Here is a 27619-nt window from a genome sequence, read left to right as displayed (position 1 = left end):
ACTGTTCTACTTAGCGTATCCGGATCCTAATGGGAAAGCAATCCTTTAATACTGGGAAAGTTCAGTCTTTGAGATTGCTTTGAGGCAGGTGACTGTCACGCAGATGAGCTTGCTGGGTTGGAGGAGGAGGGCAGGGGGTGGAAGAGTTAATCCAGTATGCTTTCCAATTTTCCAGTAATCATTCGTTGCTAAGTTAGTCACAATCCTCTATAGCTAGCAATGATGCCTTTCTATGCCTAAGCCTGGTATTTACATAATGTCCCCCAAGTTGCTAAGAAATCTCATAATACTTGAGAGTGATATTTGGTAGAACCAACCAAACAAAGAAGTAACAAAATCCATTCACTTGATTTATTAGACCTAGTTGTATTTGTTTTAGTGATTACCAGCCCCAGAGAGAACATGCAAACAGGTAACATTTTCTCACTAAGGTGTAGGATAAACATTATGTAGAAGTTTGATCTTCCTTTTAATTATCTTCCCCCTGTACCCAGAGATAAGAAAAAGAATCTCCAGAATCTTGATTTGGTCAGCCTTGAAATGGCCAGACAGTTTGACTAGATGATTGTGTAGGTTCTTTCTAATTAACTATTCTATTCTATTCTATTCTATTCTATTCTATTCTATTCTATTCTATTCTATTCTATTCTATTCTATTCTATTCTACTCTATTCTTTTCTGTTCTATTCTACTCTACTCAACTCTATTCTATTCTCTTCTGTTCCACTCCATTCTATTCTAACTCATACACCTAAGACACATATTTTAGGAGGTATAAGCTGCCCTCGAGAGATATCACTGTCTCATAATCCCAAGATTACAAAAAGGCAGACAGGCAACTATAGTAGGCTTGATATTTCAGCTTAAACACTTCACATCAAGATAAATACATTCCATGCTATTTATTCAAACTGAGGAACGTATATTTTTAGTTCTTATTCTCAACTACTCCTCTTTTTTAATTTTATTTTTGCAATAGCAAGAACAGGAAATGAAAAAATGAAGGAAGACAAAAATTTGTTCATGTGGATTCTGTATTAGATCCTTGTAGTGGTTTGAACCAGGTTTTCCCCCTGAAGCTAAGAAAGTGGTAAAACCCCAGGGGGTGGTGACACCTGGAAGTTTTGAAGTTTTGTCCAGTGGGTGCTTCTGCGAAATGTAAACATACCACAAGCAAACGGAAGAGAAGGTTAGTTGTAGTTTGGTTGTAGAAGTGGTAGCCATGTTCTGAGGCCACAAGGAGCAGAGGGCAGGAGCCCCCTGGGGGACTTTGGCCCCCCCCAACCCCCAGCGGGGGGCTGTGGGGACCTGGAACAGCATAAAGCTGGGCTAGGTGCCTGCAGCTGAGAGCTAAGAAAGTTTTCTCCACTGTGAGTGAGCAGAGACAGCAGCGGCAGAAGCAGCGTCCAGAAGCGATGGTAGAGAACCAAAAAAATAAGAACGCAGCAGAGGCAGCTTGCAACCAGGCAAGCAGACACAGAGATGTCTAATGAAGAGAGAGAGAGCTGAGAGAGCAGCAGGGAGAGAGGAAGCTGGGGTAAGAACTAGAATAAGACCCCATACCCCTCTGAGACCTCTGAGAAAGGAGGAAGATGGACTCCTATTAAGGAGAGGAGCCTTGGAATGCTGCAGCACCAGAGAGAGAGGAGTTGAGAAGCTCAAAGACGCCCTGAAGCTGGACCGGGATGGAGAAGGAATGCGGGGGGGTTGACCTTGGCCCCCCTCGCTGCTGCTGGCAAGCCTAGCAGCCTGAGACAGAGCACAGGAGCTCTGGTAGAACTCTTGAGGCAAAGGCTTTCAACTGAATGCTGCCCAAGATGTTCTGACTCAGGGGTGAACCCCCCTGAGGAAGGGACTTTCACGAAGATGCCCCTGCACTTTGTGATATGCCTGTGGTGAAGCGAGTTTAGTCCCTGCTGGCAGTCCACAGGTGAGACCTTTGCTTAGAGTTGAAGGAGAGCCAAGAGGGGTGAAAGAAGACCCCCTTGTGTCTTGAAAACCCTTCGTTTGGAGATGACGGGCCAAGGGGCTTGGAAATCCCCTTGTGTGTATTGAAAAGAAATCCAGCTATCAGCTGCTGCATGTGAAGAGGACAGATGACTGCTGCCGTAGAGAAACTGCTCAGAGACTAGAAGGGATCTGTCCTTCTTCCCTCCTGGACTTTTATTTGGAGGGGAGAAGAGATCTGATCCATTGTAAATACTGATCTGTCATGGTAGAGATAGTTGAGATCGTGTGTATAATGTATTATAATATTTATTTATTTGTACAGTCATTGTAATATATTCCGTCTCCCCCATTTTGAGTCTGGTGTGTTTTGTCTGGGAAAAAAACCATCTCACATTAGGTTGAGATGTGGGGGGGGGGGGCTTAGACTAGGGAATTGGAATTTTGGGGATCTCAAACCATGACAATCCTTTATGTGGAATTTTAAACAAACAAAAAAAGTTAGGAAGTGCATGCTTTTTTTATAGTGAGTTTGACCCTTTGTTCAGACTTCAGGAATTTAAGGAAAAATGTTTAAATTTTTTTTGCACATGACAAAAGCAAACTAATTGTGAATAATTACTTACTGCATAATTACTTATAGTAAAAAATATTATTGCATGTCTGAGACAAAATGACCAAAGGACATCATCATCAGTTGTCTTCTGAGCTCTCATTACACTACAAAAAGCATTCTTAATTATACATAACCTGTACTGAGAATCCCTTAAGAAAGATTTGCTAACAATTTTTTATGTTTTATATCTCCCTTTCTTAGGTAAACCAGTTATTTATTTTAATTTAGAATTAATTACTTTGCTTATGTTCTGAGTCCAATTCCTCTTCAGAGAAGTTTTTCTTCTGTGCTTGTAAACAAAAGCTATCTTTCTGATTTTACCTCTGTCACTGATTAGTAGGTCTGCTTTGCCCAGAACAATAAAGCTAGCAATAACAGTTCAGTGTTATTTATTCTATAATATATTTAAAAATAATGAAATTTGAAAATTAGGCCTCAGTTGGTGGGAAAATCATACCTCTGTAAACAAAAGGCAGTGTTGGAAACCTGGCCTCCTGTGTCCTAACCTACTCAAGTCACTGGTTATAAACCATCAGGATGTCCCAGGCATGGTGATGAAAAGGCACTGTGTAGAAAATAAACTGTAAACAGTTAAAACAGAAAGAAAAGTGTGGAAGCCCCAGTTTCCCGAAGGCAGGAGCTTTGGGGTTTAGTCCAGAGGAGCCAATAGAGATAAGCTTAGCTACTTTGGCCTACGGCATCCAGAGAAAAGGACATTTGCCTGTTTCTTACTTTCACTCAAGGAGGCACAGCGAAAGAGAAGTGACAGCATCATATTGGTAGGCTGAAGAGCAGCACAGAGGAATTCCAGCTACTCTACCAGTAAGTTGGCTTTGTCAAGGACCCAATTTAAATGTCTCTGGGCAAACACATGCATCACAGGGAATAACCGAGAGGATTTAGAGACGTGCACATGCCTATAGGGTTATCACCTTACTGGCATCACGGAGATGTGATGGGATGGCTGCTATGACTGGAGTGCTGGGATGAAAGGGTACGGACTCTTTAGGAAAGATAGTCAGGGGAGGAGATGACATGGTGAGGCCCTCTATATCTGTGGTCAGCTGGACTGCATGGAGCTCCACCTGGAGATGGATAAGGAGACAACTGAGGGCCTATGTGTCAGCATTAAAGGGAGGGACTGACACAAATGACATTATATTAGGGGTCTGTTACAGGCTACCCAACCCAGAAGGCTGAACAGATGAGATCACCCATAGACAGATAGGAGCACAAGCCCTCGTCCTCATGGGAGACATCAACCATCCCAGTATGTATTAGAGAGAGACAACACAGCAGGGCATAAGCAAACCAGGAGGTTCCTGAAATATGTTGATGATAGCTTCCTTCTCCAAGTGATAGAAGAGCCAATGAGGAGAGGTGCTGTGTTGGACCTTTTTTCACCAACAAGGAATGACTGGTGGGGAATGCGAATCCCAAGGGCAGCCTGAGCTGCAGGGACCATGAAATGATGGAGTCTGAGATCCTTGGGGCAGTGAGGAGGATGCACAGCAAGTTTACTGCTCTGGAGTTCAGGAAAGCAGACTTTGGTCTGTTGAAGGATGTCCTTGGAAGAGTGCCATGTGATAAATCCCTGGTGAGAAGAGGCACCCAAGAAAGCTGGTAAATATTTGAGGATCACCTTCTCCAATCTCAAGAGCAATGCATCCCCACCATAAGGAAGTCAGGCAAAACCACCACAAGGCTTATAGGGAGCTTCTTATAATGGAACTCCTGAACAAACTGACAAACACAAAAATGAAACCCACACAGGGTGTAAGCAAGGATTCATAGCCCGCAAGGAATTCAGAGAAATTATCCAGGCAGCTACGGGTGAGATTGGGAAAGCTAAAGCCTGATAGCATTAAATCTGGCCAGGGATGTCAAGAAAAGCTTGTTGGTGATCATGAAATGAAGACACAGGAAAATGTCCCCACTCCCCCTGAAAGAAATGAGAAACCTGGTTACCTGGGATATGGAGAAGATTGATGTACTCAATGACTTTTTTGCCTCAGTCTCTTTTACCTCAGGCCCACAAGTGCTCCAGTCACATCACCTGGGTCACAGAAAACAAAATCAGGGACTGGGAGAATGGAGAACTGCCTGCTGTAGGAGAAAATCAGGTTTGAGAGCGCTTGAGGCACCCAAAGGTGCACAAATCCATGGGACCTGATTAGGTGCATCTGCGGGGCATGAGGGAAATGGCAGATGAAGTGGCTAAGCCACTGACAGTGATATTTGAGAAGTCATGGGAGTCCAGTGAAGTTCCACTGACTGGAAAAGGGAAACATAATCCCTATTTTATAAAAAGGGAAAAGGGAAAGACTCCAGTAACTACTGGCCAGTGAGTCTCACTATGGAGCCCAGCAAGATCATGGAGCAGATCAACCTGGAAATTATTCTAAGGTACATAAAAAATAAGAACATGATGCTGACATTGAACATGGCTTTACTAAGAGCAAATTGTACCAGATTTTTTTAGTGGCCTCCTACAGTGCATTTTACAGCATTAGTGGATAAGAACAACTGATGTCATCTACCTGGACTTGTGCAAAGCATTTGACACTGTCCCACATGACATTCTTGTCTCTAAACTGAAGAGATATGGATTTAACAGATAGACAACTCGGTGGATGCAGACTTGGCTGGATGGTCACACTCAGAGTTGCGGTCAACCACTTGATGTTCAGGTAGAGACCAATGGCAAGTGGTGCTCCTCAGGCATCAGCATTCCTACTGGCACTGTTTACCAACTTTGTCAGTGACATGGACAGTGGGATTTCATGCACCCTCAGCAAGTTCGCTGATGACACCAAGCTGTGTAGTACAGTCGACACTCTGTAGGGAAGGGATGTTCTCCAGAGGGATCTTGACAAGCTTGAGAGGTGGGTCTGTGTGAACCTCATGAAGTTCAACAAAGCCAAGTGTAAGGTGCTGCACCTGGGTCAGACCAATCCTAAACACAAGAACAGTCTGAGCAGAGAACAGATTGAGACCAGCCTTGAGCAGAAAGACTTGGGGGTGTTGGTTGAGATGAAACTCAACATGAGATGGCATTGTGCACATGGTGACCAGAAAGCCAACCATGTCCTGGGCTGCATCAAAAGAAGCATGACCATCATTTCAAGGGAGGTGGTTCTCCCCTCTACTCCACTCTCATGACACCCCACCTGGGGTACTGTGTCCAGCTCTGGGGCCCCCAAAATAAGAAGGACATGGAATTGTTGGAGTGAATCCAGAGGAGGACCAGGAGGATGATCAGAGGGCTGGATCATATCTCCTATGAAGACAGATTGAAAGAGTTGGAGTTATTCAGCCTGGAGAATAGAAGTTTCCAGAAAGACCTTACAGCAGCCTTTCAGTGCCAAAAGGGTGGCTACAAGAGAACTGGAGAGGGACTTTTGATAAGGGCGTGTAGCAACCGGACAAGCAGGAATGTCTTCAAACTGAAGGAGAATAGGTTTAGATTAGATATTAGGAAGAAATTCTTTCCTGTGAGGATGGTGGGACACTGAAGCAGGTTATGCAGAGAAGTTGTGGATGCTCCATCTCTGGAAGTGTTCAAGGTCAGGTTGGATGCGGCCCTGAGCAGCCTGGTCTAGTGGAAGGTGTCCCTGCCCATGGCAGGGGCATTAGAACTAGGTGATCTTTAAAGTCCCTTCCAATCTGAACCATTTTATGCTTCTATGATTCTATGACAGACCATCAAGTCCAATCCATTGCTGTTGCAGGAAAACAAAAAAGCCACTTCTTCTGCCTTTTATGGTTTTGCTAATTCTATTATCTTATTTTCTATCACCTACCTGCCTCAGATACATTACCTACCTAATAAAGGTTTCTGTTTATTTTTCTCATCTTCCTTTCTTTCATGTTTTATAATCTCCCTAGCTTTTCCTTCATGTGCAGCTCTTCTTAATTCTCCTCTCCCTGAGCTTTGCTATCCTCTTCTTCTGCTATTTCTTATTTAATCCTTCATAATCTTTGTGTACTTGAGCCTCCCTCTTCCGTTCATTCTAACTCCATTCATTTCTCTCAAATGACTTTCTGTTTGTGACAATTTTTCACCTCCCACTCAGACTTTAATTCCTATTTCCTCTTGTACTTAGATCATAAAGATATTAAATATGAAGCCAAAAGTGTTTTCGGAAAGTCATAATTCCTGACCAAAAAATCAACCTAAATAGACTCCATTACCATTGAATATATAGAATTATTGTAATTCTATTTCTTCTTGAATATTCATTGTATGTAGGTAATATCAAAATCTATCTCTTCCAAAATTAGTTTACCATGATCTTTGATAATCAAACAAGTTTTTTCTTTATTGATTGAAAAAAAAAAAAAAAGTTGTTATGCTTCTGTACCTTTTTCCAAGAAGTTTGCAAAACCAAGTTGCAGTAGGTTACATATCTTCAAGACACTAGGGACATAACGCTTCCTTTCAGCTATTGTACTCTTTAAAAAACAATTTCTGCCAGAATAAAGCTTTGTGGAACAGTAATAGCAAGATACATAGCGCTGAATTAAGGTCACTGAGGAGTAAATTCATATAATTTTACTTTGACTGCCTTGAAAGTTGAGCATATAGTTCAAGTGCATCACTGTGACACCTGGTATTCCAAGATATGAAAACTCACTGTTTCTCCTTGGATGCAGCTTGTCTGCCTGAAGAATTTTTATATGGGGAGAAGTGCCCACAAGAGGTACAGTACTCCTTGCAGGGAACATAGTAGTTTTAATAAATAGCTAAAATTAGATGAGACAATAACAATGTTGCTCTCACAAGACCCATATCCTCCTTACTAGGCCTTTTACAATGTACTTTACAACTACAGGAGCAACATCTTCACTTTTTTTTCTTCCAAATCTAAGTTCCCAGAAATTCTATGGTAAGTTGACTTAAAATATATCAAAATTTAATTTAATAAATGATGGGAGGTTTTCCTCAGCTTGGATTATCTAGTTATCGCTTTGGGATGTCATCTGTACTTCTAGGATATTGTTCAGGAAGCTGATCTTGTGAAACTACTCGCTATAAAATTTAACCTATATTCATCAAGTCTGACAAAAAATAACTCAGTACTCTGTTTAGAATTGCTTCAGGAAACTGATCCTCAGAGAAAATATGGGCAATTTTCAAAGTGTTGCAAATTGGATTTCCAAAAGCAACAAGATAAATGAAGTGGTAAAATCCCAAGAATATAAAGACAAATATTCCCTTTTTTCCTCGTAATATATCTGTACACTCATAGGCTTTACTGAAAATAAAATATTTATTGTATGCTTCTCTTTCATATAAAGTTTGATATTGTTGTATATGTCCCTACTTTGTCTCCAGAATTGAGTGATTTTATTGGACTGTATTCAAGTAGTTGTTTTAAGAAGATACTGTAGTAAATTTATATCTGATTTTTCCCAACACTCGGGAAATATAAATTTGGTTCCAAGGAATATATGTTAAAAAATTTTCCCCAATTAATTTTTAAGGCTATTGCTTCATTTAGCTTACAGTTCACTGATTTAGCTAATGTTTATTAGCTAAATAGTTTATTAGAAATAAACAATGTTTATTTCTTGAGAGTACTAAAAAAATAAAAACCTCTTCTAATTCCCTTAACATGTAAGATAATATTTAAGTAGATAATATTTCTCTTTAGTCAATTTTTTCTTTCATCACTATTTTTTTAACTCTTTGCTGCAGTTGATGCCTGAAAGACAAAAGCCCATCAATTCGGCATTTCTTCACTGCAAACATGTTCCAAAATGGTCATGAAAACTGTATGAAAATGATAAAAATTCTATCTACCCTCTTCCTATTTGGCTGTTTTAATATGTGAGTCAACATGAATGAAAGCTTGACTTTTTTTTCTTGCTTTGCAACACTCTTTTTTCTTTTTTTTTTTTTTTTTTGGACAAGAAGTCACCTAACTGACTTCCCATTCTTACACACAGTAGAAATTACTATAATTAAGCTATGTATGGCAGATACTAAGTAGCTTGCTTTAGAGATCCAACATACAAGAGATCTATTAGTCTATCCAGAAAACCTTTATAACCTCTCACCAGCTTTAGAGGTACAACCCTTTTTCGTATTAGGAAATCTACATGTTCTTCATGACAGATTGAGTAATTTTTTTCCCTTCAATTTTTGTACAGCAAAGTGATAAACATTCTCTCTAGGACTTATTTTTTCTATACAGAAAGATCACTATCAGTTTTTGTACAAATAAGGCAATAATGATGCGGAATCATTTCATGGTAAAAGGCAAGGCAAGGTGCATTATTCTGGAAGGATTACAGCAAAACCAAAAAAAAAAAATCATTCAGTTCATGGAAACTGTTTTATAAAACCCATGGAAAAGAATATACCGTTAGATCTATTCTCAGCACTCACCATGATAGACGGAGCAGGACAGCTGCCTGCTGTTGTAGTATTAAGAAAAGGTAATTTTTTGTACATTTTTTTAGCACAAATGTTCTACTTTTCATCTTTAAGGTGTTCTAAAGTTGAGGACTACTTACCTGCTGCCACCATTAACACCTGCATGGCCGTGTTTCCAATGTTATAGTCAGACTGTGGTAACAGCCATCTGCATAAATGGGGTTTCCAGTAAACAAGTCACCTGAAAACAAGATTTTGGTGTTAGCCCATGAGCTCTAATCTGTGTTGTGAGGATGAATTCCATTCCTGTAGATGCAGCAGTTGGTCACCTATGTGATGTGAGGTCACCATGTTGTGAGGGAACAGATGCCAAACTTTCCCAATCTGCTTCTTGCTGCCTGAGCACAAAAGTGTGACATCTTCTGAGCCATTGCTCTACCCACTAGGCAGAAGTTTGTGGACACAATAGCACTTCAGCCTTGTAGTGATTCTCTGTGGCCATACTATATGCCCATTTGCCTTTCAGGATCAGAAAAGCTGTCCCATCTACCAGACTCCAGTGACAACCCAAAATCCACAACTTAACTGGATGTTCTAAAATTCTGCATTCAAGACTTGAACTTCAATGCATTCTAAGAAATCAGTTTTGAACATCGTCCCTCGTTGTCCCCAGAACCAGGTGGTAAATTGTGCTAAAATCTTACACTGTTACTGCTCATGGAGCTTTCTCTTTATCCCATATGACAGTCCACCCTGAGACAGATATATACAGTCTAGCTTGCACAAAATTGTAACTTTACATTTTGTCCAAAATAAAAAAATTATTTTATTTGCCTCTATTTCTTCACATACATGATCTGAAGTTGTGAATGCTGTTCTACAAATTTAAATGATATCTAGGACCAGGAAGCACTTGATTTTTATTAACATTTCCTACTTTCATTTCAATATATCATAGTCATACTAGGAATCACAAAGAAAGAGCTACTCTGTTCTTTTAATTAGTTGCTCCTTGCAAAGTTAAAGTCCCACCTGAAGTTCAGGAAATAAATAGAAATATTTTAGAGGGGAGCAGGGTTATTCTGAGGAAGAAATTAATAATACATTTAAATGATGGTGATTATATGTTTCAGCTATTAGAAATAATCCATTTATGGTTTCTTCTGTGGCTTCCCATTTCCCATATCTATTTTATGTCAGGATGTTTTTTTCACTGTTTGAATTGTATTTTATTTTTTAGCACTCATAGTTTCTGGAGATCTATCCAAATAGTATGATTGCTAATGCAAAGGGAATGTGATGGAATTACCTCTGTCTAGAGTATTTTTTCATAGTGGTGTTACCTTAATGCTGACACATTCTTGGGCTTAATATATCATTAATTTCAACTTGCTTTCTTCATCAAAATTCTAAGACGCAGATGGCCTTAAAGTGAAAGTGATACTGGCAAAGCAGAAGAAATGTTATCACACCTTGTTTTACCTTCAGGCAGGTAGGCACCAGAACTTTTTTATTTCTTGAGACATTTATTTAAGGTATAAATTGTGAGTTCTTATTTTTTTTCCCCCAATACATTTTAGAATAAAGCAATAAATGAAGACCTTCTAGGAGGTTTGCTTTAATAAATGTAATGGGTGATAAGCTGCTGTCCTCAGATATGACCTCCAATCAAGTCCTGTATACTGTGCATAGGAAGGTGAATTGACATAATTCTTAGGACAGCATGTTTCAGCAAATTGTTCTGTCAAATAGGAAAAATTTATTCAAGTCTGCAAAAGCGATAAGCCTGACCCTTCAGCTCTACTATGAAAGGTCATTTTGATTAGTATAGGCAGAATTAGAAAGTGCCTGAAGTCCTTTGGCTTTTAATGGCCTGATTTTTTGGAAATGTAAAGCATGTAGAGGTTCTGTTGAACTCAATAGAAGCAGCAGGCATCACCGATTCCTGACAATCAGACCATGCATTTCCTCACTTCATTCTCTCTTCTTTCCCTCCCTGCTCTTTTCTTATTATGAAAAGGTAATTGCCATTTGGACAAAGAACCTTCATTCCTGATCCAGTAAATATAACGATTTTCATGTCAAGGTAATATGCTGAGAAAACTGTTAAAGTTTCATTTCAATTCATCAGAACTGAATTGTTTCAAACAACATACCAGGTACATCAGAGGTCCCTTGCAGCATCAAGCACAGTCAACTGGCAGTACAGCTGAAACTATTCAACAGTGCAGATTTCTGTGTGGTTAAATTCATTATAAATTATCCATAAAGTATCCATGTTCAGATTTAGCCTAAGAAATTAAGGTTCAAAATTGATATGTTCAAAATTGATACAGGATTATCTTCAAATTACCTTTCTCAAGAAGTAAATATCTCGCTGTTCTATTGTTTAATCAAATTGTTGCTCAAGCAGAATGAGGGGATGGAAACAAGGAGATAGAAGGAAGAAGAAATTGCAGCTCTCTTAAACATAAACATTTTTAAACACAGGAGTTTTAAAGTTAATTGCTAGCATTTTAGATAAAAAAGAACAGCACAAGCTTGGAATAATTATACTCAACCAGAATGTTTTTAGTCACAGAAAAATAATGTTTTAACTAGTTTGGAACAGTTAAAGCATTATATGCCATTACTATATCTATTCATATCTGAGATGTAGAAAAGCTACCCATCTAAATTGTACATGTTTTTATACTCTACAGATACAAATATTTCTACCAAAACTGACCAAATCTACACTAAGGTCCATACTTTTCTAACATCACATTTGAAATAGCTTTACCAGTATAACACTGCATGTAGCCATAGCAGAGACTTTAAAGTGTCAGCTCAAAAGCACTTGCCATTTTAATAAGCCATTCAGTTTCTCTGTGCAATGGATTTATGACTTGTATTTATTAGTTTGATTCTTTCATCCACCTCACTTTTCACTTCGTATTAATTTCATATTTATGATGCAATCTGGCAGAATATATAAAGTCCTTTAAAATTTGTTTAGAAACCAATGGTTGGGTAAGAAACCAATGCAACAGAAAAAAATGGCCATATATAGATATTGTAGACGTGACTAGCCCAGAGCAAAAAGGGATCAGTTCTTCCAAAGGAGAACAGGAATAAAGGACAGCAGTGGCAGAGGAAGACAGCCAAGAATAATGCACTGCGTTCGGAGCTGTGATATACATTTTACTCAGATTCATTGATGGCACTTTTAGGAATACTTTCATTTTGTCAAGACTTTTAAATCGTCTACAGAAGAATTGTTTCAGGCTAAAAGTGGGAATGTAAAAGGAGACAGACTGCATTAATACTTTGGCTTCATACAGGGGAAGTGGTCAGAGAAAGGCTACCACCAAATTTTTTCCAAAGTTTTAACTTCAGTGGGAAGAGGGTTTAGCATGCTATGATATGAAGGCATTTCAGTGCTGACAAGTATCAGTGGAAGAGGAGTAGTTCAGAAATTGGATGAGATAGTAAATAATTTAAAACATAATATACTAGTATGTAATACAATAGCTCTAAAAAATCTTAATAAACTGGTTTTTTTTCTTAAAATGAAATGGCAGAGTAATCTAAAAATCTGAAATCTGTCAAAGATATACAGAACTACTATGATTTTTTATTAAAGACTTTCAGATGAGTCTTGAGAGAAGATAGAAGTGGACAGGAGAGCAGATTAGACACAAGACAACCAACCAAAAACTACTTAATTGAACAGAAAGGGAAACATTCAATGTAGTATTGAATATGCATTGCTGCAAAAAAATTAAAGATAAGTTTTTAAAAATTTAAAGATTAAAAAATACAGCTTAAAGTATAGAGAAAAGTGAAAAAGAAGAAACCAATCCAGTGAATATTTTCTATCACTTGCAAGATAATCAACCAATAAATTGTAAAAGAATTACATATATTCAATTGGAGATGTTGATGGTATCTTCTCCCAGTTTCCTAGTAAACTACAAGAACTAGGGACTGACGAAGAGGAAAAGAAGAGCTTTTTAGCATGGGATAGAAAATTTTTGACATCTTGAGCACACTACTCCAAGATCTGCTTAAGCAGTGTTAGCTACAGCAGGCTACCTGGGACTATGTAGAGTTTTTGAATATGTCTACAAATGGAGATTGCATGACTTTTCTGGCCAACCTATTTCAGTGTTTCACAACCCCCACAGTAAAAGAGAGTTTTCTTCTGTTTAGATGGAATTAACAATGCTGATATTTAAGAATTTGAATTAGGACAAGTCTTCTTGTGGGATCAGGCTTAATGTCCAATGAGAAAAAGAACTAAGAGCACACATGGTGTTCTATCCACAGAGATCTGGCTGTGGATAATAGGAATTATTAATAGGATAATTCAGACTGTGGATAATAGGAACAAAACAGCAACACCGTTTTGTAGGATGAAGAAAATGAGAACAATCCCATGTCTGTGTACTGTTGTCTTTTTCCAAGACTGTTTGGTCATCTACAGTTGAATTTCTTTATCATTTTTGTGCCCCTGTGAAGAATGCACCATTTTCCTCTGTGTTGAGGGAATTCTAGCTCCAGTTCCTTTGAAATGCGTGTTATAAAGAAGATGCCACTGATTTTAAAGGGCTCATACAATTTAGGAAGTAAGGCCAAAAGGGCCTACATTAGGTCAGAACAAGTCCTTCCTATAAGAAGGAACAGAAAAGACCAGACAGACCAAGGAGTTTGCAGCATCAGACAACCTTTGCAGTATTTTGCAGAAAATTAAATAAGTTTTACTGTATGAGGCAGAAGAAAGCAGAGATAATACCAATCTGTTTGGGAGCCTTGCCAATCTCATCAGGGAGAAAATTTCTCCCTACATCAAATCCAGCAATCAACATAGCTTTGTGAGCAAGACACATCAGCCAAGTCACCTGAGAGGTTTTCCTATATTATGTAATATCATATTTTTGATAATCATAAGGAATATGAGAAATCATTCAGGAAACTATATTAAACATATTACAAAAAAATCCTTCCTTGAATCCCCTGATAGACTTAGAAGGAGATCCTGCTGAAGGGAAATTTGACATGTTGACAGGGCACAGACATAAGACTATCTCATATCTTTTTAGTGGTGTCCAAGAAAGGCTGAAGCTCATAATTCTGTGTAACTTCAAAATCATGGGAGCCCAGACCATTTCACACATTATTATCCCTCCTGTTTGAGTTTCACAGGTTAAGGATCTAACTGGCTGGCTCCAGTTTTTATACAGTGTATGCATTTGGGCATTTTTGAGCTGTCGTGGGAGTTTGAACCCCAAGCCAGATTGACAGTGTAAATGCACATATGCACTAGAGCTGTACAGGGGTAGAAGGAGGAAAAGGTGGACCAAGGTACAGATTGTACACTGCTTCACAAAGGACATAAAAAGATAAGTTTTTTCTATTACTAAAGTAGCCTTCACATAATTAGGTAATATATATATAACGTAATTTCATTTACTTTTAGGCACTTTTCAGTATAGAGTAGATCCTTATATCAGCCTCCATCCTCTCTATTCCCCTAAATATCTGGTTTGGTTTTCCACATTTTTTTCAGTTTGATAATATCATGTCAAGAGCATGAGTTCTAATGAAATGCATAGAGGTTTATACTTAGAAGCACAGATAAAGAAAAAATCAAGTCCTAGGTGAGACTTTCCAAAATTACTAACTACTGAACTCCCCCATGAAAGCCTCCCTCAGGTAGTATTCTAACTTTCAGGTATTCAAATATGATTTCAAGCTTTAAGTGAGGTTACAGTATAAAAAAAGTCTGATTTATAAGTGATTTTGATACAATCTTGCATGAATTCGTACATCAAGGCTTCAGAAAAAAATTGTCTAGTTTTAGAAGAGATTCTATTGGAGGTGCTTAGTTTAATGTATTCCTAAAGAAGTATTTATGACAATGGGAAAAGTTCAAATGTAGAGTTGTTCAAACTATTACATTACCATCAACAGCTGTTTTTTCACTGTCTCCAGGGACAGCAGAATTAGACCCAACTAATATATATTCATTTAAAATCCAGATTTGTCATGAGCATTAGGTAATTTCCCATGAAAGATGAAGGATGAGCATCAGAAGTGTCATCTGAAAGCTGCTGATGGATTCACATTTTACCAAATTACAGAACTAGTGTGTTTCATCTCAGTGTTTTGTAAGCAAGTTCTCCATTTTTCAACAGAACCATTAAAAAAAAAAAAATTAAGATGTCAAGTCCTTCTAAAAAATTGAAAGGAAGGAAATCAGAAATCTATTGAAGATACATGTTCTTTCCCCAGAAAGCTCAGGATGGAATTTGGATTTTCTTGGCTTTGGATATAACTGGGGCTGCAGAATAAAACGAAGAAAAGCAAAATGAAGGCACAAAAAAAAAAATAGTCAACCCAGCTAACACAAATTAGGAGGCTTGTCGAGTTTCTATTTGCAAAGCACTTTCAGACCCTCTGGTAGAAATCTGTTCTGAATGCTGTGTTCTATCAATATATCCATTATAAAATATATTTGTCAGATGGTGGCAGGTAATGATTTATAGCCTAAAAGTAATCAGATCACAGAATATTTTGCAGGGGCAAGATTTCAAGAGAAATTAGTCTTGATGAAGCACCTTAGACAAGCAACCCATTTTTACATATTCATTTATATGCTGAAGCATAATATAAATATTGAAACCCTAGATGGCTTTGGAGCGGGACAAAAATGTTCCTTTGTACTGTTTCCTGTTCCAAACTTATGCATAGCCCCAGTACTTACTCTTTTTTGGAGCTCTAGCGTTTCTTGGGCTTCCACCACTGTCTCTAAATAAAAATTCTAGGGCACAGAAGAGAGTAATTCTAGTGAGGGCTTAAGGCACCCTGCTGCTTAGCTAAAAGCTGCCAAAATCAGACAATTATAAAATAATTGAAGTTACCATTGATGTTACACTTTCAATTTTATGAATGTTCTCTCAAAAATTCCCTATTTTCACATGTGAAAAAATGCCAGTCTATACCTATGCAAGTCTCCCAAACAATTAATAGGACTGCCGAGTGAATGACTGGTTCTGCAGTTTGGTTGAAAGAACATCCTAATTGCCTGCAGATTGGAGGGCTAAAGGTCTATAGTAACACATCTGCTAGAGATAAACCATCCTTAAAGAACTGTGCTTTAAATATCTGAGGGTATTTTGAATGAAAGATTCAATGGTCATTTTCACACTAATATAATCACAACATTAGAAGGGAAAAACTGAAAGAATTTCCCTAATTAAATCTGTCAAAAAGCTGAAGAAATTCTATTTGCATCACTGAAGTAAGGGAATATAATTGTATGTATGTGCAGCTGGTTAAAACTTTCAGATGGCAAATTATGTATAGACATTTAAATGAGTTTTCATGGCATGCTGTGATGAAGGGAATGTCTTTCAGCTGGAATGTAGTTACGACTGCTGGTAAACTTTATTGCTGTATTATGATGTAAGCTTTAGGATTGTATCACTGTGTCAGTAATTTGAAAATATTACTATTTCTCTTTTACTATGCAACTTCCTTAGTTGGGCTCTTTGGGCTAAAAGGTTAATTGCTGAAGATCATAGAGATTCCCTGATTCCAAACTTTTATTTCTCTGTTTTGCTACTTTATCAGTTTACCTCCTAGCTTTAAAAGTTAGGCATGAGGAATTCAAGATATTTGTCATTAAACAGACCGGTATTGACTTTTAATCTAGGTTCTATGTTTTAAATGTTTCACATTTACAAAAGAAATAATTGAGGGCAAACAGTCAAATCTGAATTTTGAAATTTTCTGAAGAACTTTTACAATCTACCCAGTATCTCCCCTTAATTCCTTTTTGCTTTCATTTTTATGACTTATATACTTTTCTTCATTTTCTGCTTGCTTGCTGACTCAGCTACTGACACACTTTCAATTTAAATGAGAACTTTCACTAACACTAGTGGGAGGTAAGGGTGAAAAAAGCCTTCCTTGAACCAGGAAGAATACAGAATGAGACAGAGACAGGATTAGCAATGCTGAAAGTACACGATTACTTAGGTAAGTGCGTAGCATGCTCATTCAGATTCAGTTATTCTTTCTGTAACAGGCTTTAACCTTTAATGTTCATTGTAATTGCCTGGTGGTTTTCACAATGAATGAGTAAGCTTATCCACCAACCCAGAAGAAATCAGATGCTTGGAGAACACCCAGACAAAAGTACATATAGAAATACGTGTAACACACACTTACACACATATTTTTATACATATATATAACTTTATATATATATGTATATATATATTTCTTTTTTTTTTCCATTCTCACTCCTACCAAGACTTCTGCTTGTAATCGGTATTGGAAACAGGATATTTGTCTAACTGAATGCCTGGTCTGCAAATGTGCAGCTGTGCTTTGATTCATAAGTTTTCTTACAAACACTAGCATATTTTTTTCTCTTTTATGACAGTGGTTCCCATACCATGTTCCATTCTGTGTACCTATAGAAATTATTCACATCCATTTACCAGGCTGATAATAAAGGGCTATATGCTATTCTGACACTATTTGTTAAAAATTCTTCAAAGTTCTGCATCTGTTACTTGGTTTTGGTACTCACTTTCTCATGGCTTCCATTATTTTAAGTGATGCTTTCCTTGTGTTTTCCTCATTGCTATCTTTAATTATTAATTCTTCATTATTTTGTTCTTGCCAACTTCATTTATCAAGGCCTTATGAGTTTTTAAATTTGTAACTATATTTCTATTATTCTATCTTTCCATCTATCAAATCCTTCCTGAGAACCAGCCACTGTCACCAATTTTAAAAGACATTACCAGAAAGCATTTTTTATGTATAACGTGTCTAACAGAAACATTTTGTTGTTTGTTTGTTTTTGTGGGAGGATTGCCATTTAATTCTGTGGCATGTTTACTGTCAGCCATGATTACTTTAAAGATTACTGGTTTATTCATATACAATATCACAAGGAAGATTCAATACATATAGTTTCAGATCTTTGATTTTTATGGACTTGGTTTTAAAAAGTTGCTACTAAATAAGCACCATACCAATCACTGAGGCTTTTGAGATCAGTCAGTCAACTGTATTAAAGAGTTTAATTGTCAAACTGACATTATATCAGCCACAGAGAAGGATTAAGTATGAATTAATAGGGATTAAGTATGAATTAATTTAATTCTGGTTGTACAGACGGCTGTCTAAATTTTGGGTTTGATCTGTCATTGCATGTCAGTATTTTAAAACAGTCAAATAGTAAATAGTAAAAATGAAAGAAAAAATCATCATTTATCTTAAACACTGGAATATATACACATTTTAATAACTACAGAGAAAATAAATTGTAAGAAGCAAAATGTGCTGCGAACCTCAACAGATTAAACCAGGTGCCTTTATTCATGAATCTATCAACCACCTACTGAGTCAGGACTGTGCTAACATGTAAGTCATTCTCATCTTTTAAATTAATTCCCTTGTGAAGAAAACATGGGGTTGGGGGATGTACCTGATTAAATATGGTTACATTTTCTCATCTTGGATTTCTCTGCCTTGGATTTCAGAGGGCCTTTTCCTATTGTCAGTAAACAGGCAAATTGCTGCCCATTTTTTCCTACAGGTACAAAATGTGCAATCTGTGGAGCTTATTATGCCCCATGACACAAAGCAGTGCCATGGTGAATGTGAAGATATTTAACAACCACCAGAGCTATCTCTTATTTTCTGTATTAACTGTCTAAATCATGTGAGTTTTAACACACTATGTGGATTTTGTGTACTTTAGTTTGATTATATATTTTAATAAGACCTCACTGCTGCAATGTTCCCACTGAAAAGAAAGCTAGCTAACATAGCCATGCAGTTGGTTTTCCAAAGCTGTTGGAAAACTGCATTGAGGCATGATATTCTTAGTTGAGAGAAGTTGATTGATTCAGCTATCTTTATGAGAAGCGTGAATTTATTAAGTAAACAACTGGACTCCCCCGAAACTGATCTACACCTCTGCTGCCTTCAAAATACCCTGTTGGTAAATTCATTTAATTTGTTTTTTTAACTCTGAAAAACACTAAACCTGAAACCAAAATGGAATATAGGGTCTTGCTTCTCCAAGGACTGACCTGAAAGGATTCAGGTCCTTTCTACCACCACCACCTTGGGATAATGGAAGTACTGGATAGAAAAAAAATTAATCTTATATCATATTTGCAAATTCATCAGCTAATGTCACCCCTTCTTAGGACTTTTTCCACTCTCCTCTGAAAGCCCATTTGCTTTTATTCTCAGCTTCTATGGCAACTTGTGGTAAGAACCTGGGCCTAATCATGACGGAAAATTTCCTCATATACCAGACGGACCAGCAGTTTCCCTGTGATTTCATTAGGAAAGTTTTGTACAGCTTTTAGTGGCTATATTCATGAGGAGCACTGGAGGCATTCAAAGGGAGAAAGGAAGCATTTAATGGCCCCACCTGTTTGTGTGCACAAGCTCTTATGATTATCCATTTACAACAGCTAAAAGGGAAACAGCTGTCTCAGAACAATTTAGAACTTTATCCCCTACTTAACTGCACAAATAAATAAAAATTCATTTCCAAAGCAAATTATTCTGGATATCAGCTAAAGGTATTTAAGAAGTTGGTTACATATGTACTAAGGCCTTTAAGTCATTCACATTAATTCATATGTTTTATCTTAAAAATAATCACGAGATTTGATGCTAACAAAAGGTACGAGACACATACAGTGCAGGAAGGCATCTCCAGCACAGTTGAGCAAAACTACCTAAATGCAACTCAGCAATCAGCTTCCCTTGTTACTGCTTTTCTAAGAGTCTGGATAAGAGACTGCCTGTAGTTGATGCCATGGTGCTTGGTAATGTGTCTCTGTCTGAGTATCTTTAAAGACATTGCAAAAACATTATTTGGAATGCCTTGGGCTAGTACAGCCTGTCTACAGACCCCAACAACAGCTGTCTCACGTACTTTAAAAGTGCTGTCTCTACTGGTTTCCTCCCAGCATGAAAAGAAAATTACAAACATTAAAAGCCTTTTGATAGATCCAGCCTTTGTACTTTTTTTTGCCTACAGTGCAATGCATTATGCTTTGAATTTTACTCCCAAAGATTCTGCTGTCTAAAGCAACAGTGAGCATTTGGGGAGAAGTACTTTTCTGAAGATGCAGAAGGGATTGACACAGTGACCCATGTCTTTTCTGAGAGTGTCACAGGGCTCTTGAAACCAGCATGGATAATCCAAATGTTTTAGCAGTAAGAAATCTGCAGCAGCTTTGTTTTCTTAAAAACCATGTGCTGCTCGAATGCCTCAGCAGCACTTCTGTGGCAAGATGGGTGAATTCTCTTACCCCAAGCTATTAAAGAACAGCTGCTTCAAATAATAATTTCAGGAACTCCCCAATTCTCCATTCTCTCTCTTGTTCCCCACAGAGTGAGAAGGCAAAGAGGATTTATTTGAAGCTGTGCTACATCTTTAGACTTCTTGAAAAGCCACATGAATTCTCTATAGGCACTGTATTTCCATATGAACTAATTATTTTGTCTGACTGACTGACTTTTCTCTCTAGACACTTTTTCATTAATTTCTATTTAATATAGTCACTCAGGTCTCTATATTGTATTTTCATTGCCTCACTTCCCTCATGTTCTATGATCTTTTTTCCCATCTGAAAGGTATTCATCTCCCAGGAAGATTCCATGGAGTTTAGACAGATTTGAACTCATATATTAGCTATTTCCTCAGCAATTATGTTTATAGAGTTGTCTTCCTGCACACATGTCCATGAAACTTTAAAAAAATAATTATCTTTGTAATTCTGTTCCTTCATTAAATAAAACTGAAATTAGGTAACAAATTAAAAACATGTTAAAGAGTACGTGTAGGCGGAATGAAGCACACAGAAAGTTTGGAGTATTCAGTCATTAACAATTCATGGAGAAAAAGGGAAAATAACATCTTCCAGAGAAGGGGAATGCTACGGGTTATCTTTTAAAGAGTTAATGCTGAAGTAATTTACTTAATAATGATAAACCCTTGAAAAAATTAAATGTTGATCAAGTGTCACTTAGAAATTTTATACTTTGAATTATTTGATAATTTATGGTGACATGTGGCTCATTCCTGGCTTTTCAGAATAAGACTAGGGATATTCCTGCATTTGTTTAGCGCTGCTTTGCTATATTGAGTTAGTCAGACATTCAAGGTCTAATTCTATATGGGATACTTCATCACACTGCATAGTGATAATTTAAAAGCAAACAACAAAAGTTCATCCTTGTTTTGTAAAGCAGAGCAAAAATAATATGAAGTATGGTTCAGCTCAAGTAGATAATATTAAATATGATGTCCCTTAAAAACCTACAGGGTTTAAATCATTGTAATAGTGCACATTATTAAGGGCTTGTGATGCTGTGTGAGAAATGATCAGTCTTTCTCCTGCCTGTAATGCCAAAGACAAATTTCCACACTGGTGATGTGCTATGAACATTATGAGTCCACAATTTCTCACATTCATTTTGAATGTTCAATTTAATTCTTAGCCAGTGTAATGAGCACAAAGCACAAAGAAGTGGTGAAAAGGTTTTCTAGTGGGAGTTATTTATTTGTTCTGCTCTTGTCTAATCCTCCTTTTGACTGGAGGTTACTTTGTAAGATCATCGTTATGCTAAAATGTGTTGTTATATGTTAATTAAGAAAATAGAATAGCTTGAACTTGTAGACCAGTACAGTAAACAAGAGCCTTTGGCTAACATATATGCTTGTTTCCTCATTCTAGACAAACTCAAGGTTGCAATATCTCTCCATATAAGATTCTTTTCCCCATATTTTCTTGGAAGCTAACTTTTATCTGTTGTTCCAGTTCAGCTAATTATAATTTGGTATTTCAGTGAATTGATGCTTATAGTCATTAAACTAGTTTGTTGAGCCATAATAAACACCAGCAACTGCAGGTCTTCATCAGCTACCACATGGCAACTGGACCACAGTAGAGCTGTAATTATTGTTGCAGTGCCAAATCCCTCTCTTTAGCCTAAATAAACAAATAAAAGGAAAGACTAAACAATTCAGAGTCAGGATAAAAATAATTTCCTGTCTGATTCAAGAGAGATTCTTTGACATGTTTGTAACTGCATTTACTGCAGGTAGCATGTTGCATGATTATAAAGTACAGAACTGTCACCAAAAATATGCAAGGGCTGAACGAAACAACAATAAAGATTGCAGAGAAGAGAGGAGGTGCAGATCTGCCTGATCATTGCCATATCACACAGCCTGGCACACGTATGTCATATAATATGAAAATGGCAGTCTTTGTAGGGGTCAATAAAAGCCTTATCAACATTCTGTGGAAGTCTTTTCTAAAGGCCACAGCAGAACTGGGTTAAAGAATCTTTTGAAGATATTTGTAGAACACATGTAAATGAAATTACTTTACCAAATAGAAGGTGGAAAACATATATTATCAGTATTTAATTACTCCTGAATGTTTGTTAAATAAATGAGACTATCAGAAGTATACTGTGAGCAGCTGATTAATTCATTCCTCTGCGTTCTCATAGTTGCAGAATATTGGCTCTTTTGAGAGAAAACTGTATTTGCCTGTGACATGAAGAACTTCAAAACATGTACGTTGAAGTCTTTCAAAATATGAGGTGTTACCAAATATTTGAAATGAGATCTGAATGGAAATAGATTGTAGTGTGGAATTCTACTGTGATGTAGATTTCCCTGAAATAAATAACAGCTGGGCATTTATCCTATTATCTGGTCTTATTACTCTCAGTGAAAAAAGACCTGGGTTCTCTTATTCTCTGACAAAACACCATTGAAGCTGAAAGCACAAATCAGAATTTGGCCTTCAAAAATAATAATATAATGAGGAAAGAAAATGGTCTTAGGTTTGATTGAAAGCTTATTATCTTAAGGAAAATGTTTCTATAAGCAATTCATAATGGACAGAAAGTCAAGCTGTCTGGATCGTTAAACTTAGACCAAAAATAAATCACTCAATTCCATACTCAGATAAAGTAGAGGACTATTATCCCTTATGTATGCATTTATGCTCTGCTATTGCCACATAGTAAGCAGGATGAATTTTAGAAAATGGAGAAAAGTCTTGTAATTCATCCAAAGCCAGTGATGAGTACTGAGGGACAGATTTCTTAGAAAGTTAATCGAGCTTGAAATCCTACTAATAATTGTTATTTAATGTTGTTTTCTAGACTTGCCGAACAATCGGCACTGTTTCTGTATGCAGCTATAGGGCAGTATTGCCCTTTCTAGGCAATATTTTATTCTCAAATTCTAATTGAGGTGAAAAATATATTTCTTTTTGTATGTAAGCATACATGTTTGTGAACCTAGACAAAGAAATAAAACTTCAGAAGACAGGTGCAATATAGTGAAGGACAAATGAGCTGTGCAAATTTACTTTGCCTAACTATGCATTTAAATCTTATCTTGGAAATTTGTGTTTCTAATATTTATTTAATTATTTATATTGGAATTAGCTAATAAGTTAGTTCCAAATATTCCCAGCAAAACTTCCATAAAACATAAATAGTATTTGAAGTGGTGGGATTTTGCTCTACATGCCTTGGCTTTGAAAATTGAGTCAAACACCATATCTGTTTGACAGAAACTGTGAAACCAGCATCATAGCTTCTGATCATTATTGATCATGAGCAAAAAGCTAAAATAGCTTTACTACCTTTATGAACTGCTTGAGTTTACTGTGTTTTCACTACACTCCATCAAATTTCTTTTCAGTTGTTCTCGAATGGTAATTTCCTATTCAAATTGTCTTCAAAGAACTTCCAGTGTTTGGGTTTTTTTAACTGTCTCCAAAAAATGCCCAGCTGTATGATTGATAGCAACACACTATGATGCTAGTAAGGTTACTTACTACCCAGTTAAGGGCATCACCATACATGTGGATGTTTCATATCCATTCCACGTATGCAGAATTCTTTCTTTCCTTTGCACTCTAGTAGATGATTCATGAAATACATAGAAATAAGTAATGTATGCAGAACAAAACCTGAAAACAGTAAATCAAACCATTAGATTTAGAGGGAGGTGGGAGACAGGAACAGGGCACAGATTAATGACCTAAATTACATACGCAGAATCTGTGCCTTGCTAACCTTTAAAGCTCCTAACTTTAAAATGCAGCTTTTACATGTTGCAATTATATCCTTCTTGAGACTTAACAGAATTTTCTCAAGTGTGTGAAACTCCAGCCCCAGGAGCTGCCCACTTGCAGGATTTGCTATGAGTTTTACTTTAATGTATAGATATAGGGTTCTTTAATATCTCAAGATATCATCAAGAGAATAAGTCTTGTTCCCAAGGAATTTCTTTATTAATTTAGAGGAGTAAATAAGGGGACTTGGCCAAAGTTCAAAAGAACACCACACAAGCTAGACAAAATGTTCCACCATAATACTGACTCAGCATATACTATTACTTTACAACACTTAAATCAAAATCCAGTAAACCAACAACACTAAAATAAAGGTCCAATAAACTAACAACACTTAAGGCAAAATCCAATCAATTCTACAACACTTAGTCAAGATCCAATTCCTCTAGCTCCAAACCACCCTAAACATCAAGAAAGGAGCAGAGGAATCAAGAAGAGAAAAGGTGAAAGAGACAGATTATATATAGCTACCATTCAAGCCTCGTAGGAGACCAGCTCTCACAAGTTCAAGTGTCAGGGCCATGACACAAGGCAAACACATGCCTTTGGTTTTATCTACTCTGGTCCCTATGGCCAACCCCTCCAGGTGCGGTCTCTGACCCAGCAGCCACTCTGGGGATTCCAGGCCATGGTGAGGGGCAGTGCTCTCACTGTCCCTGCCAATCTGAGCTGGGTGAGGGGCTGCAGGGGGTGTGGTGTGTTATAGTTTTCCCAGGCTGTTTGTGGCTGACAGCTACTCTGGGGCTTCCCCATGTGGACTCCAGGGGCTTCCATGAGGGATAAGTTGCCACCCCACCTCTGTGAGATTTAATCCATTCCTTCCCCCTCACACACACACACACACACACACACACACAAACACAGACCCTCCACAGATTGGTTCTGACCCAATAATAACTGTTCTGGTGCCTACCAATTTGGAGATGGAATTTGTTTCCCTGTGGAAGACTGCTCTGCAGATCAGAAGGGAATTTGTTCTCTCGGGCTCTGGATGGAAACTTCAGGTTCTTAACTGAATCAAACAAAGTAGAAGTCATTTGCATCATGAATGTTCTACATGAACAGTTCCTGTTCAAAGCCATGTTGGACTTACCCTACAGACTATTCACAGTTGATGCACAGCAAATACCTCACTAATATTGCCAGTACACAATGGAAATCTTGCTATTACTGATAGTACACCAGCAGTCAGTTTCTGACATAATCTTATTCTAGAAGAGTACTTTCACCCACTAAGTTATCTTCAGATGTTACTGAAACCAATCCTAGCAGAAAAAATCAGTAAGGGTAAAATAAGGGTAAAAAATTCTTGACTTTATCTTGAATGTATGTGTAAATTCAGCCTTGATATAATAATTTTTTTGAAGTTATGTAAAACTTGGCAAGGATCCAAGCTTGCTCCAGTGGCTGATAATTTCTTTCTCTGGTTATTACATTTCTGTGTTTGCAATCATTTCTCATTCTGCTAATATAATGCCATTTCTTGACAGACCACCCATCATCATTTAATTTTGTCTGCTGAGAAAACTGTGCCAGTCTATTCCTCTTCAGGGAATGAGCCATATATCACAAGTTTTTTTAATCCTCACATACAGTCAGAATTGATTATCCTATAGTTCTTAACATATATTACTACAAGAAAATAAGCAGTTTTTTTAAAAAATATTAGCCACTACTTTTTTTAAATTATTTTTTTCTTATAAAATCTTTCCAGGTAGCTGAATAATATTGCTTTAAATATCACATGCAGAATTTGAGTAGATATGATAAATTCGGATGCCGTTTAAAATGCTGATAGCCTGCCTCTTGACATGTTATTTTGCAATACTTATAGTTAAGAAGTAGAATTCAACCATACTGACATGCAAAATCCTAACCTAAGTTCAATTTGCAAACTGTTCTATAGAACTGAAAAGGTGCATAGGGGTCATCTGTGTTGAATTTCTAGATACATATTGTTTTTCGAAATAAATGTTATACAAATTAAGACACCATATATGTCTTTATTAAAAATATATTTAGTATGATCATGAATATAGAAGTGTTATTAGACATCAGGGAAAAAAATCTACCATTAAGATAGGCACATTAGAATAGGTAATCCAGAGATGTTTTGCAGTCTCCATGACTGGAGATATTCACAATTTACTTAGATAATGCCCCTTGTCTAACATTGAATTTAATCCTTTTCTGAACTGGTGCTTGGAGAAGATGATATTTTGAGGCTGAACTATTCTATGGAACTCTTAACCACCTTGTGATCTGGGAACATGTTTTAACCAAATTGCATATCCAGCTGAAATTTTTTATTGTTCTGACAGTTTTCAAACAAGGAATTCAGCATCCCTCTCAGTTGTTCAGAATACTTCAGGTTTTAATCAAACCACTCCAGGTCATAAGAGCATATTTTTTGTACCTGGAGATGACCTCTGATATTTGTTGTTTTAATCTTTGAGATTAATTTTTCAGACTATTTGATCTTTCAGATTAAAACTCCATAATAACACTGGACCTACTTTGAAGATTTTAATCTGAACTCTCAAAGTTTATTATACAGCATATACACAGTGTTTTTCAAGAAAGTATCAGGTTAATTTCTCTAATTGAGTGTAACTCAGAGTTTTTGGCTCTTGCTATTTACTTCTCAAAACATAAAGGAATGCATATTTTTATTTGTTCTTTGTGATTATTGAAAACATCCTTTTGTGACATGGGTAGGAAATTGTGATCCATAGTTATACTTCTGCCTTAAAGCAATAACTTCATCCTCAGTCTAGCTTCAGTCTTTAAGAGAATAACTATATATTTCTATGGCACTATATATTAAAAGAAATGTTTCTATAGCTGTACATTATTTGCTTAAAATGTTTACACACCTTTTTTGCTTTTATTTTCTGCAAAAATTCTAATAAAAAGTGAACATTAAGCCAATATTGGAGATCATTTGTGGCAGTGATTTTAATTCATAAATACAAATATTTACATCACACACCTGATTCTCAATATTTATACATGGCATTTAGGAAAATTAAACATTTCCTTGAAATAAACTTTGTAACAGATTCAAAAATATAGTATCATGAATAACACATGAAGGTCCCTTAGTGAACAATTTTGACTAATCCTTATGAAAAAAATTGCAATTTCATAGAATACAATAAAATAAAAAAGATATGAAAATAATAGAATAGGGAACTTGTTTATTAATAATTCTCTGGTTTAGATCATCTTTGAGTAAATATTCATTGAAATTACTGAGAACTTTCCCTGAATAAATATCTGGAAAACGCCTGTAGAATAATGCTGTTGAGAAGCTTTAAATGTGTTAAGGAAGAAAAGACAGACAGAATTTCTCGTAAAGGATTGAGAAAGAGAGTCCACTGGAAGACAGAAACCTCTAGTAATCTTATTTTGATACCATTTTACGTCCAGCAAAGGAATGTGGCATGCCACTGAAAAATGCATGCCACTGAA

Source organism: Manacus candei, unplaced genomic scaffold, assembly GCF_025592945.1.
Source record: "Manacus candei isolate 608988 ecotype Guabito, Panama unplaced genomic scaffold, ASM2559294v1 h1tg000034l, whole genome shotgun sequence".
NCBI lineage: Eukaryota > Metazoa > Chordata > Aves > Passeriformes > Pipridae > Manacus > Manacus candei.
The sequence above is the reverse complement of the archived record's forward strand: the minus strand, read 5'-3'. Positions refer to the sequence as shown.